Raw genomic sequence first — 14746 nt, 5'->3', positions numbered from 1 at the left:
GCGGTTTTCCTGGGGTATTCCAACGCAAAGCAAAGGCTGAGAATCACTCAACAGGATGATTTACACCCAGGGGTGTGCTGGAGCCAGCCCCCACCAGCCCATGAGAACTAGTTGTGAAATTTTCAGGATTTCTCCAAATCTGTTAAAGCATAATGTACAGAGTTGTCAAGTCGCTATGTTGTACACCTCAAATTAATGTAACACTGGGTTACACTGTACTTCAATAAACAAATAAATAAAATAGGGTCAGTATTAAAAATTAAATTATATAAAGTTTTGCTTAAGGAAATTATACTAAAAACAAAGGTATGAAATGCTCAAAACTCATCATTTTCTAATCATTTTATTCCATTTTACTGTTACCTACATTTTGAGGTTACTTATGCCAATTTTATCTGTATGGTGGAAACACTACACAGCAGTGGGCTACTGGGCCATCTTTCCCCAACTCCACACTCAGTCACAAGGGTAGCTTGAAATTGGCCGTGATAGGAGTCTTTACACCACAGAAACTGGCAACCACTACAATTCAGGGCTTGCTTTGTTGTTCTGTTGCTTGTTTTAACTTAAGGTTAGAAAATGCTAAGAACACAGATTAAACTTATAAGTGTGTTACACGTGGAGCTGTGACATTGTGAATAGTACATTTAAGGAAATATCTTGACACTATTTAAAAGCTATTATCCGGTTCGGCAGAGAAGTTATTCGTATCTTTGATAAATGAGTACGGTTCTGACATATCTTTTATCTTGCTCATTAACATAATGGAAAATATCAGCAAGTATTTATATGGGAATTACACCCCTTCATCAAGTGTACCACAGGTAGGTTACGGATAAAAGGGTTCAGCAAAAACCAACCAGCATTCCGTAAAACCCAACTGGCTTTATGGTATTGTCTATTTTTTTTTTTATTTGCAAAGTGTATGCTACATACATTCTTTATGTCAGTAAAATTTATAATCGACTTATGTATGCACATAAATGCATTCTTTTTTTCCCAGAGAGCTGTTTGATTGACTAGCACACGGCTGTGTACGTACAGCCCTTCCATGTGTAAGATTCCACGACTGTCTATTATGATTTAAGAAACAAGCAAACAAAATAAGGTGGGAGTCTTACAGCCTGGAAGGCGTGAGTTTCAGCATAAGCTACAGTAACACCTAGACTTTAGACTTTCACTACTCAAAACGTGATCCTTAGACCAGCCGTTTTGGCATTGACGGGGAGCTTGGGAGAAAGGCAGCGTCTCAGGTCCCACCCCAGAACTCCTGAATCAGAATCTGCACTGTATCAAGACGCCCAGGTGATCTGTATGCACATTCCAGTCTGAGAAGCCCTGCTTTACAAATAAACTCCTCGGTATGAACTGAAATTTATATAACCAATATGAGACTAGTCCTCAGGTTAGGGGCAATCTAGCAGGTGGTAATCTTGATGCAGCTAGCCCCGGTCCAGCCACTTAGCACAGGGGACAATGTGTAACTGCCAGCCCTAAACCCGAAGAAAAGGACATACATTCTGCAATTTACCTTTGTCAAACACTGAAAGGGAGACTGTGCCACTAGGAAAATAAAGGCGATCCTGGGCCCCTCAGAGAAAGTACAATAAGAGAAAAAAAACACCACAGCGGCTTTCCTCTGTGTATGTGACGCACAGGACATGCTGCCAAAGACTTGGTTCCAAAAATCCGAAGCAGGGCAGTGAGTGCCACATGACACAGTGTGGCAGCTGGGGAGAGGAGTGTGATGAAACACTTCCCAGAGATGTAATTTAGGCCAGGGTAGTTATCAAGCGCTGAGGGGGAAAGGGGAAATTGTAGTGCTTATGTTTTTCCTATCGATAGATTAGTCAGCAACACAGGACGGAAAGAAAAGACAGGGCCAGAGCAGACGGCACCTCATGCTCGAGTTAACTGAAATGATAGTAGGCAAGACTCACCTATTTTGAAATTGAAAGCCAGAATGTTCTACCGGCAATAATACTCCCTGGAAGTATTTCTTAGTTACTTGGCTCAAAATAGAGTAGCTGCTCTGGGATGCAAGGGTCTATGTGGAAAACATGTTCGAAGCTTCCACCAGTGTCTGCAAGGAAACCAGAGCCACAAATCTCCAAGAGGAGCTTGGTGTTACTTTGCAGGAGACACTGAAGCAATAAAATAATTCCGGAACGCCGTGGCAACCCTAGAGTGCCAAGGAAACCAATGTAATTGTGACTGGGCCACTGGGACCCCAGGAGACCACTAGACACGTTTTTACCCAAGAAAAAACGTTACTATAACAACCCCTTGCAGTGTCAGAATTCAAACAACTCTAGTTCGTTTAGGGGAAAAATGATAACATTTCCCCTTGAAATACTCTAGGAAGGTGAAGAAGAGAACGACCCCTATACTGAGCACCAACTATGTGCTTTATGTGTGTGATTTCATAACATCTACGTAAGAGACCTGATACTGTCCACTTTATAGACAAGAAAAATGAGGCTAAGAAGTACTTCTCTGTCGCATAGTTAGTAAAAAGCCAGAGGTCCATAGACAAAATTGGAAAGCTCCACACTGATTAAAACAGATGGGTCCACAAACACAAGGTGGAAGAGATGGGAGTGGGTTGGCTATGCTTTGAGTGAGCGGGAAGACAGCTCTGCATTGGCATCAATGCAGAGAAGTGAGGTTTCTTTTGGTGCCCACTGTATCTTTACACTGCAGGAGTCCTCTTATCACCCATTTCTGGATGTACCTTAGGTTTCCGATGGATTTCATACTTGATGGTTGTAATTTTGGCTACATGGGAGGGTTTGGAAGACTTGGCACTTTTCAGGCAGTATTATGTACTAGAATCGAGTCTTGGGCTAGGACTTCGAACCAGGGTTCACTTTCAGCTGCATCCATTACTAACCACGAGAGTGGGTAAGCTAGATGCCTTCTCTGGGGGGCAGGTTTTTCACTTACATGAGGTTGTCTTAAGTATCTCTGAGGACCTTTCTGGATGCATAATTCCACCCTTCATGACTCAACTGTGTAAGATTTGACTTCAGTCAAAATATATTAGAAATGACCTGGAGAGTTAAAAAATTTGTCCAGACAAGCCTGCTATGTGGCTCAAGTTAGATCAAAAACAAAACAAACAAAACAAAAAACCCCATAAGAATAATTATTTAACTCCTGTGTCTACCATCCGCAAAAATAACCTGGAATGAAATGGTTTAAAGTGTTTCTCCCCCCTGCCCTCCAGGAGTTGATTTAAAGCAAACATGTGTTCAAGTTCTTAGGCAGACCTGGGTACAAATCTAAGCTCTACCTTCTGTTAGCTCTTTGAACTTAACATATCTGAGTTCCATTTTTTTTGCTTCCGCAAAACTAGAATTGATAGTTTTAGTTGAAAAGCAGTAAAATGTCTGGCATCTAGTAGGAGCATAATAATTGCTGGTTATTGTTATTCCAGTGCTCATTAGGGGTTTGGACTATGGTTGAGTAACAATTCAAAGGAACTTACTTCACAGAGGTTTGGAGCCTGAGATGGTAGCCTCGTTAGCATGGGGAACGTGGCATTAACCTGGGTCTATGCAATAAATACACAGGTGCAGAGTGGAGAAATGTAATTGCTTTTTCTGTATCTACTGGGATCTCTTTCTTTCTTTGTAAAAATTCCAAATTCACTCCTTTGTGGACAGAGCCTTATCAGAGACACGCTAATGTACTTGATGGGACAGCTGAGGGGAATATTTGGAGACAGAAGTGTCTTGGGACATGTGGAAAGACTGGCTGTCATACCCACAGTTCATGTCAGTTTCTTTATTTGCCTATTTCCCAATTTCTGCTCTATGTGCACAAACACAGGATTTCAGGAAGAGGAGGCGGTGACTTTGTTTATAAATGAAAAAAAATAATTCAGAGGTTGACATATAACTAACCAGTCCATACACATCCCATCCATTTGAGTGACTGCCTCTTGGCCTTCCCGGCAAAGCTTCCCTACCCTCCACCTCCCACCTCCTCCTACCCTTTTCTACAACATAAGCCACTTTTTGTGACTTAAGTTTCCTTCCTTCTCCAAGTTTTGTTTTGGTGTTGTGAGGTTGGTGGGAAGCCTGAGTGCAGAAAAGAAGATGAACACAAAAATCAAATTCAGATCACCTGTACTCTTTGAACCGTATTACATGAAGCCAGAGTGAGGCCTTCAAACAATGTGACTGAACTGCCTGTTTTCTAAAAGAAGACCAAAAGAAAAGATTTTTAAAAATTCCTCTATTTTCTACAGGCAAACTTCCTGAGTGAAGAACAATATAATTTCAAGTGTTTCCACCCATGTTTCAAGATAGGTCAAGCATATGAACCAAAGCCTTCTGAAATCCAATAAAGCAAACGAACGATTGCTATTTAAATTATTATTAGGGATAACATGCTAATTATAAGGTCTTGCTAACATATGACTCAGAATGTAATCTTACTTTTTATTTATTTATTTTTAGATTTTCTAAAGTAAATTCTGTGCCCAACATGGGGCTTGAACTCAGGCGCCCGAGGTCAAGAGTCACATGCTCTACTGACTGGGCCAGCCAAGTGCCCCTAATTTTACTTTTTAAATAACTACAGGTTTATAGTTGCTATACTGATATTTTTATGACATAGCACTGTCACAGCTAACTAAGTATCAGTCGATGGTGAGGTCTTAACCGGCAATGGGATCCTTTCCGTGTTCTTGTGATCCACTCTGTAATGATACACCGTAGAACAACTTGTACAGGACAAAGCTGTTATAGGACAGCTTATAAAAATCCCTTAAATGCTTAAAAGTATCTCTTAGCTAATTAAGCTTTTAGGGCTATTAGCTTGAGTTGGGGATATCAGTACATTTTTAAAAAGATGATGTATTAAGGTTTTCTTTACTAATTTGTTCCCCATTTCATATTTTTATTACTCCTTTATATAATACTCCCAAAGACGGATTGACAACTGCTAGAAATTATTCTACAAAAAGTAGGCAAGATGGGAAGAGAAGGCTGTCAATCCTGGTAAAAACTGAAAATGTCCTGCTTAATCTTTACTGGTCATTTTCAGGACTTTGGTTGGGATTTATCTATTATGCATCCAAATTTATCTACGTGGCACATTTTAGACAAATTAAGGTTCTAAAAGTAATTGAGTAAAGCATCATGCTAAATAGTAATGCTTTCTCAAAGACGCTGTGCAAATTCAAACAGCTCACAATTTTGTTACAATGGTTTTGAAGCAATAACACCTTTGAGTTTGAGATACTGTAATTTAGCAGTTCTAGATGACTGCATAATCTCTCCCTGTTGGGTTGAAATTCTACCTTCTGTCTTTTCCTAAACTCTCACTCATTTATCATCTATTCAGACAAAATATGTGCTTGAAATTTTTTCCACGCATACATGGAATTGCAAAGTAATCCCACAGAGTGGAAAATGCTGAACTTCTTGTAAATGTACCACTGACCTCCCAATTCAGCCTTTTGGCATCTATGATCTGATTTATCCTCTAAGTTTTCATACATGAATGTTTAATATCTTGCTTTTAAATCTGTTTGCAAGATCCTTAAGACCAGAGATCTCCTGATAAAAACTTTCTTAAATCTTAGTGCTATGCCAGAAAGTACACATGAATACTTACTATTACACCATTTTATTTAAGAGAAGGGTATTTATTCTTTTGCAACAGTTGGGTCATTTCATGTTATTATATGAGCTGTAATTACCAAGTTATCTTAGGCAACTCACTCAACCTTTCTTGGCTCCAATTTCCCTACTAGAGAAAAATTTTTCAACTAGAAAGTCTAGGTTTTAGTGTGAGACAGATTAAAAAAAAAAATCCTGTTTCTTCCATTTCCTAGAAGTAGGAATTGAATATATTATCTAACCTCTCTGAACTTCCAGTTCTTTACCTGTCTTTTGGGGATCAAGAGAGTAGTTTCACCTCACAGGTTTTTTTTTTTTTTTTTTTTTTTATGCAGAATGAGAACATAAATGTAAAGAATGCAACACATTGGTTCATGCTAAAAAAAATATGAGCTATTATTACAACAAGTTTCTTTCAGCTCTAGAATGCTAAGATTAGGATAGAAGGAAAACCTTAATTATCAAGCACCCAGATCCCCAGCACCCTCAGTGAGTCTGGCAACCCTTTGATCCCCACCCCTCCAAAACAGTCCTCAAGTACAAACCGATTCAAGGTCCATTTTAGTACCATTTTACTTACAGAGTAAAGAGAATAATTTTATTAATTACTGAACTTGCGATGTTCATAACTGAGTCCATGAAAAAATGGTAAAGAAATTGTTTTAAGACAAATGACTGAGAAACCTGTTCTGAAATCCATGCTCAGAATTAGACACAAAATGTCATCAATCTACAGTCATGGGTTTGCCCCGAGACACTGACCTGGCTTTCTGGAAGCGAAGAATAGAACACCCTGCTCACAGCTGGACTTACCTACATAAAAGAGAGAAACACTTGTAAGTCCTACTGCTGGCCGGGAGCACATGAGAAGCCACTACAATTTTCAACACACAATTTTCTCCCCTCCACCCCCTAAGGGCAGAATCTGCTTTACTTTTGCTAAATGCCAGTGTTCAAGTGGCATTTCTTTGGGTCAAATATATCCTGAAATAGCTAGGTTAACATTTTGTAGCATTTGTGAAAATATATTTCTGAACATTTGGGGATGACACAAAAAAAGCACTTCGCCTAAACCCATGGATGGGAACAAGGAGAACCTTCCAGGCATTTTACCATACAGAACTCATACAAGTTGACACACTACTCCTCCAAAATAACATTTTGGGGCAATACCATAGGAAAAAGATGAAACAATTCTACATTTTCCTATTAAATTATATTTTTGTAGTTACAAGTTGTGCTATTGAGACAATGGCATCAAATTACCTGTGTTTCCATATTCACCTCTGCGATCACACACAGCCCTATGTACTTAAATTTACACTACTTTCAAAATTTGGGAAAATAACAACCAATGGGCAAGTTTAGGAGAATGCTGACCATGATTTTATTGCTTCCCAATGATTTTTCAAAGTCTTCCACACTGGGCGGAACTGGTTAAACCCCTTTCCCACCAGTATGTCTAAATATGATCCAGGAACCTCAGAGTCAACCCAATACAATAATTTACTGCCTACCCCACCTGCAGAGCAGCGGTCAGACATTCTTTATACTGAAGAGAACTTGTGTTTATTTTCTAGCAACCAGTGACTCTTAGGCATCTACAAAGTTATTGGAAAGGAAATGTAATTCCAAATTTCTAAACAGTGTTTGTAAACAAACTTATCAATGTATGTTTAGAAAAGCCTAGAGCTTGCCGGAGGTCACACAAACACAGCCTATTGGCTATTTATATCTGCTGATAGTGAGAGGACTTTATACAAACATGAAAACTACTGATAACATTATTGTCTTCAGTTTAGAGATGATACACAGTACAGCGTAGAATACACAGCACAACCCTGGTTGAGGAGGGGGGGAGCCCCAAACTAGAGAAACCTCAAGTTCAGCCTCTGGCTGGGGTCCAACAGAACTGCCTGAACAGCCCAGGTGGGGGGGGGGGGGGGGAGTTCAAAGTCAAGGCAACTCTTCAGGTCTTAACTTCCTACAGTTTCCTAGGTCTGGGTGCCTTTGTATATATATCAACCTTCATGCATTTTTCCCCCCAGCAAATGTGTACAGTCAGCTCGAAAGGCACAGCTTGTGTGCTGACGTGCAAAGCCAAGTCAAAACCCTGCGCTTGGCGCTCCCTTCTAACTTTCTGGCTTGTCCAAGTCTAAATATTGACATTGCTCCGCAGTTGAGATGTTTGATACTGTTGAGGATAGAAAAGGCGCAGCTAAAAGTAGGATCTAATGATATATTTTTGCATAGTTGTGCCTTCCTTCCCCTTCCACTTCCTTTTTTTTTTTTTTTTTTGAGAGGGGGTTGGATTCCCTTGTCTGCAACATCTCCCTTCTCCACCCTCACCCCATTGTTCTCCCCAAAAGCTGAGCACACAGAGACAAGGTAAGGTGTTTTGCAAGCCCCTCATGGCCGCTCCTACTGTTGTCACAGCAACTCACAACAGACTCCATAGACACGGGGTTGGGGGTGGGGAGCGCCAAACTGTGGGCTGACCAGTCAACTCTCAAGGGGCTGCAAGCGCTTAAGGGACGAGCGATCCACCTTTTCGGGTCCTCCGGCTTCCCACCACTGTTCTTCGAAGGAAAAGAGCCCTCTTGCCGACGCGGCACCACCCCCTCCCTGGCGCAGCCAGCCCGCTAAGGGTGCCTGTTGTACATTTTCTCAGCTCCAAGAAGGGGTGCGGCTGTGCGGGCGCTCCTAGAAATCTCTTCTGCTTGCCTCTGATGCGAGGGTTCCCGGCCTCGCCGAGAGGCGAGGGCGGCTCCCCCAGCAGCTCGGTCCCACAACTCTCTGTCGGGACGCTGCTGGCCGCGTGGCGCGGCTCGGGGCCCCCACACGCCACCCGCTGGGGGCCCGGGCGGTGGGGGCTCCGCGGCTGCTCGAAGAATAAGTTTCATACCATAGCGCATTCACGACACAAAACCTACCCTGAAGCCGAGCGAGACGCGAGCTCTCTCCGCCTTTAAGGGTTGGGGGGAGCGGGGGGGTCCCCGCCACTCAGCAGCAGCCACGACTGCGCGCGGTCGCGGGTGTGCGGGACCCCTGCGCGCCGCGTGCCGCCCGCCGCCCAACTTTGCACAAAGGCAGCATGGCACTGCCTCGCCTTTCGGGCTCGCCCAGCGCCGCGGCCGCTCTTCCCGTCCGGGGGAGAGGGGCTCGCCCTTTCCCACCCCGGCCCTCCCCTTCTTCTCTTGCCCCCACCCCGCTCCCAGGCGGGCCAGCCGGGCGGAACCGAGCGCCCGGCCCCGAGCTCCGCCGCCGTGGCGGCCGCCGCTCGCACTGTGACGTTAGCAGCCTTCGCGGCTATTTATATCCACACGATTGGATTTCATTCATGAAACCGGGGCCTGGTGTGTCTGTGCGCTGGGGCGCCGGTGGCAAAGGTGCCTCAGCTTTACGCAGACCCGGGGGGCCTGGCGCTGGGAGGCGGACTGCCCGGGAAGAACATGCGCGGAGCGCGGGAGACCCCGACCCTTCTCTCAGGCGGCCGGGAGGGTCGGGTCAGGGCGATCTGGGCCCCCGTCCCTATCCCCGGCGTCCCACCCACACCCGTACAACTGCTGGCCCTTTGTCCCAGGCTCTGGAAAAGTAAGTTGGGCCACTAACCGGCTGGGCAGCATGGCTTTCTTCCCCCTAGGAGCTGACCGGCCGCGGACTCCGAGGGAGGACATTGGCTTTTGTTTCAAAAGCGAGCCCAGCTGCTGACTAAGTACTGCGTTAGCCCAGCCTCCTCCTCTCCTGGGAGGCTGCACGTGCAGGCGGGCTCCCCCCTCTGGGTTACCTTCTTCTGTGACTTGGGGTCCCCGCAGGGGGCGTAAGCACGACCTGGCTGTCCCCCCACCCGAGGAAGGAGGGGATTTACAACCTCCTGCAAATGGCTGAGAGAGGAAGTGAAATTGGCTTTGGGTGCTCGTGGGTTGTCAGAATTCTTGAAAGCCCAGGGCAGTCCATCCCTCCTGGTGAACTTTTCTTGCTCTTCTAGGCTGACTATGACCTCTGAGGATAGGACCAGAGGTAGTTTGTATGCATTCACAGAACAAATACTTATTGTGTGCCCACAGTATGTTAGGTATCCTGTCAAGCTTCAAGAAAGTGACAATGCGCAAAGCCAGCCTTGTCCCGGCCCTCAAGCAGCTTTCAGTCAGCCTGCTGAAATTAGTGTGCATTCAACTCCCTTAAACTGCCCTCACCCCCAGCCTATAAAAAGAGGGGACTGGGGGATAAAGGTATCTATGTGTTCAGCTACCTTAAGGAATTCATTCATTTAATAAATCTGTGTGGAGGCGGCTGCGTACCAAGGGGATACAAAGAGGGCAAAAATGTGTCCTTAGTCCCCAAGAAGTTCTCAGGTACTATGTTTCTGAGATGCTGAAGGGCTGGGAGAAACGGAGCCTTTTAAGGGCATCCTGTTTTGTTTAAGCCATCCCCATTGAACTGTCTTTGGAAATGGAGTTACTGGTTCATAATCTTTGATGCCCAGAAGAGAGGGTAGTGAAAAGTCAAGTATGGGGGTCTACTCTAAGAACTTCAAGACAGAGACATGAGGGGGCGATAATTTACTTGGCACAAAACAAACTTCCTTAGTCTATTTAAAAGTGACCCCTTCTTGAAAGGTTTAATCAATACAGATTCTTTTCAGGAACACATTTCTTGGGAAAAGTTAATTAACCCTGTTCATTCCTAGCAATCAGCCCTTTTTATTGCAAGCTATTTCTCTTCAAACTGCCCTGGGGTCTAAGAGATAGGGTAGAAACTCAAAAGAAACAGAATGAACGTGTATTGTGGAGCTCATATACGGTAGGCAATGGTCTAGGAGGTTTAAAATAATTTTCTCAATTAATACGACAACTGATGAGGTAGATGGTATTATCATCATAACAATTTTATATATGAGAAACTGAGGCATGCAGAAGTAAATTTTGTTTTTGAGATTTTGACAGCTGCATTTGCACCTGTGTTAGCTTGTGCCAAAGCCTTCTTTTATCACTAACCTGTTTTTTGACATCCTGCCTTTCTTCACTTTCATTTCCTCAGTTATAAATTAAAAGAGTTAAGCGTCATTCTTAAGCAGCAGGCAGTTGCTAGGGCCAGAAAGACACCTATACAAATACCAAGTTGGCAGGCTACCATTTGCCATCCATCCCCAGGAGGCACCGAGGCTCAGGTCCTTCAGAAGATGCTTCTTCTATAGGGCCCAAAGAACAAACAGTCATCATAGAACTACCCAGTCTGATGCCTCGATCTGAGGGAAACTGATAGGAAGAACTTTCAGGAAAATAAACTGGTGTAAATGGTAATTCAGATAAGGCAGAGGAAAAGTCACTGTTCTAGAAAGTCCTTCCAAACAGGAATAGTGATCTGAGGAAGAGATTGCCTTAATGGTGCTTTGTAGCCCCCAAATTTTACACATAAAACCCCTGATTCTGGAAAAGTGGGAGAAAATGAGCAAAAGGTATAGACTATATTATGCCAGTAGGAAAGGAGAGAAAAGGAACAATACAAAGAATCCTGAGTCACTGCCATGAATGTATTCCTGTTCTTGTTATTGCCATAAAAGAATCCACATTCGTATACTAAAATTGTTGCATACTAATACAATCAATGCTATTAGCTTTTAATAAATATTCAAAATTGGTACTTAAGCTGAATTAAACCAACAGTGTGTATTTAAACACTTTTGGGATTGTATTGCACAAAAGCAGTGTAGAAACTTATGACCGGCTTTTATGGTAAATATTTACAAAGTCATAGGATTAAAAAAAATTCCCACAGTTGAGACACAGAACTGTTCCATTATCACAAATGAACTTCCACATGCTATCCTCTTTGTATTTGCCTCCCCCAACATTAATCTGTTCTCCATCTCCAGAGTTTTGCCATTTTGAAACTGTTATATTAGTAGGGAGCATACAGTTGTTGTTGTTGTTTTAACTAAGCATAATGCCCTTGAAGTTTATCCAGGGAGTTGCTTGTTATCACTAGCTCGATCCTTTTTATTACTGAGTAAATTTCTATTACATGGATGTACCAGAGTTTGTTCATCCATTTGCCTATTGAAGGATGTTTGTTTCCAGTATTTTGCTATTACCAATAACTCTTCCTGTACATAGATATTTGTATTAACACAAGTCTTTATTTCTTTGGGATGAATGCCAAAGAATACAATTATTGGGTCATATACTAAGATACTGTCAAGCTATGTTCCAGAGTACCATAAACATTCCCACTACTAATGTACGAGAGGTCTAGTTTCTGCACATTCTCACCATTTGGTGTTATCACTATTTTTTTTAAATTCACTTGTTGAGTAATTTTGTAGGGAAAACTCATTGTTTTAATTTTCATTTCCCTAATGGCCAATGATTTTGAACATCTTTTCGTGTTCATTGTTGCTATCCATATCTCTTTGCTGAAATATCTGTTCATGTCTTTGGCCTATTTTCTGATTGGATTATTACTTTTTTTTTTTGTACTATTGAGTTTTTAGAGTTTTTTCAAAAATGTATTCTAGGATCATAGAATTTTAAAATTGCAAATTAAAGACGACCGCAAGATAATTCTATTTTCAATTCAATCATTTGTTCAACATTTCTGTTGCCATGAGTTTTATAGAGAATATTCTCAGATACATAAAGCATCCTCAAGTACTTACATGAAACTCCTATAGAGAGAGCCTTTTCAGGATTATTTTATAAACCCGCATCTCAGCCGTGGGTAACAGATGCCCACAGAACGGCCAGCACGTGGCTGCAGCCCAAGGGGCCAAGGCCCCGCCTCCGCGCAGGCGCAGACGCTCCTCTGCGCCTCCGGGCACCTAGGCCTGGAGAGGCAGCTGCGTGAGGCCAGAGGCACCAGAGAGAAGGACCGCGTTGCGGGGGCGGTCTCTTCCTCCGTGGATGTAAAATTTGGTGTTGTTGTTGGCTGTTTAGGGGAGAGTTTCCTGGGTGGCGAGTTCCAGGTATTACTGAGAATTTTCACGGCCAGGTACTACCAAGGCTTGAGCACGTGGGAGAGAATCAGCCCATCCATGTGCCTGGTTTCAACTACAGATGATGCGTTTGGTAGAAAGATGTTAAAAAATAGCTGTTGGAGCAGATTCCTGGCGTTACCATGCGGCTTTCGTAACAGCCAACAACTGTGGCACCGTAAAGATGCAGTGGCTGGTGGTATAAGTCGATCTGCTGGTCATCAGTTTTGGGGTTTTCTGGCTTTTAAAGAAACGCTTCTGGACTCCAGAGCACAAAAAGGGCTCTGGGCCCTGGACTCAAGCAGTGGTTTAGCGGTGACTTGCTTGGACGTATCGTCTTGCGTGCCAGCCCTAGAACTGCGGCTCTGACACCCACCGCCAGGCAGCTGGGTCGCCGGAAAGGCTGGGGACAGGCAGGTAAGACTGACTCTGTTCTGTCGCTCTTCATTCATGCTAAGCGTTGAAGGCCCCAAAAGGAAATGATCTGACCCTCCTGGGACCTCTGTGTCTCCTGAGACCTTTCCTTGTATTCAGGAATTCTGGTGCTTCTGCCAGAGTAGCGGCTTCTCCAAGATGTCCGACTGCTCTGGGGCCAGATGTTGTCCAGCATTCCATATGGAGGGGAGGGGCGCTTCCCCAGCTTCCCCAGCTTCCACAACATGGAAGCACCTGCCATCAAGATCGCTTTCTGTCCCAAATACTACAGGCAGGCTTTGCGTTAATCTGTGTGTTCATAGCTTTTTCATCTGGGTAAGATACTGAAAACCCTTAAGCCCAAGTGGCTAAGCTGTGTGGTTTTTGACTGCTTGGGAATTGATCTTGGGTGTTACCAAACTCTGGAGATCTCTGAAGCTTCTATTTTCTGTTCACCGTTTTGGGGAAATCTGAGCCAATCTTGGCTATGGAAATCAACTGGAAGAGATGTTCTTTACCTGAAAACTACAAGTGGAAATGAACTCCTAGCCTTGAGTTTGTAGTCCAGTTACCACTGTCAGTCCTGATTTAGTTTTTATGACAAACTTTTCTAAAGCACCATTAAAGGATAGATAGATCTAGAAAGTATAGAGAGATGGACAGATGAATAGATGAATACTCAACATAATCTAGTGGATCTAATCTTGGAATTTTTGTGATTACCCTTTTAAAGGTAGAAGCATTAAATACTGTTGTTCTGTGATGGCAAAAAGGTTTTTCTTATTGGAGTTACTATTTTACCAGGCACTGATAGATATAGACTCTGTGCTGGGCATCTACACAAAGGTATTCTTTTCTTGTAGTATGTTAAATGTATTTGTGCCGGTTTGCATAAAAATCTGTGTGGGGGCGCCTGGGTGGCTCAGTGGGTTAAGCATCGAGCTCTTGATTTTGGCTCAGGTCATGATCTCAGGGTCCTGAGATTGAGCCCCGAGTAGGACTCCATGCTCAGCAGAGAGTCCACTTCTCTCCTTCTGCCTCTTCTTCTGCCCCTCCACCTGCTCATACATGCTCTACCTAAAATAAATTAATAAATCTTTAAAAAAAGATCCTTTCTGTATAGATCCATTCATTAGGTTTTCTGTTGGGTTGGGGTGAGTTTGGTAAAAATGTGATTTTGCAAGCTCCACAAATCTAACTACCTTCTTCTTCCTGTCAAAATTTCTCTTACCAAGATGGTGTTCTACTGGTCTAGCTCAGCATGTGTATGAGGAGGTAGTAAACAGCTTTTATGGTTATCTACATGTCTTTGTTTAGTATGGTGTTACTAACTGGAAAACATGTCATACTTTTAGAAAGAAGAAAAACACAACAAACTAACGCACAATGTTTATCTTTGATTTTTTAAAGTAAAATATTATTTTTAAAGTAAAAGTATGATTCTTTCATAAAAATATGAAAACATATATATCATACCTCTAGAAAGAAGAAAAACACAACAGTCTAATGCACAATGTGTATCTTTGATTTTTTTAAAAGTAGAACTATGATAAAAAATCTGCATGTGAAAGGGACATTTGTTTCAGGAATAAGCTGTATTCCTGATATTAAAAAGGTGTTAATGCTAGACTTCAACTTTACTTAATTAAAAATAAATGACAAGATTTATGTATCATAGCATATTTAAGGCTATCTTGCCTGACCAACGGTTTCATACAAAAAATAC

At 42.8% G+C, this 14746-nt stretch overlaps 1 protein-coding gene across 14 annotated transcripts in view; it reads right to left on the bottom strand.

The window, feature by feature from the left end:
* The window catches only part of RHOBTB1 (Rho related BTB domain containing 1), a 116678-nt gene that overhangs the window by 54061 nt on the left and 47871 nt on the right, over window positions 1–14746 (bottom strand). For 8 of the 14 annotated variants that reach the window (XM_045783414.2, XM_087863088.1, XM_045783416.2 and 5 more), the window contains one exon: window positions 6396–6446. The exons of 3 other annotated variants lie outside the window; for them this stretch is intronic. The gene's annotated coding sequence lies outside the window, so the exon portion shown is untranslated. Of the gene's footprint in view, window positions 1–6395; window positions 6447–8566; window positions 8842–9245; window positions 12429–14746 lie in introns of those variants that run through there. 3 more of the 14 variants (XM_045783419.2, XM_045783417.2, XM_045783422.2) reach the window with 3 other exon arrangements.

This window comes from Ursus americanus, chromosome 6 (genome assembly GCF_024610735.1).
Source record: "Ursus americanus isolate L20-20 chromosome 6, mUrsAme1.1.p, whole genome shotgun sequence".
Taxonomy (NCBI): Eukaryota; Metazoa; Chordata; class Mammalia; order Carnivora; family Ursidae; genus Ursus; species Ursus americanus.
This window is presented reverse-complemented; position numbering and strand designations above follow the sequence as displayed.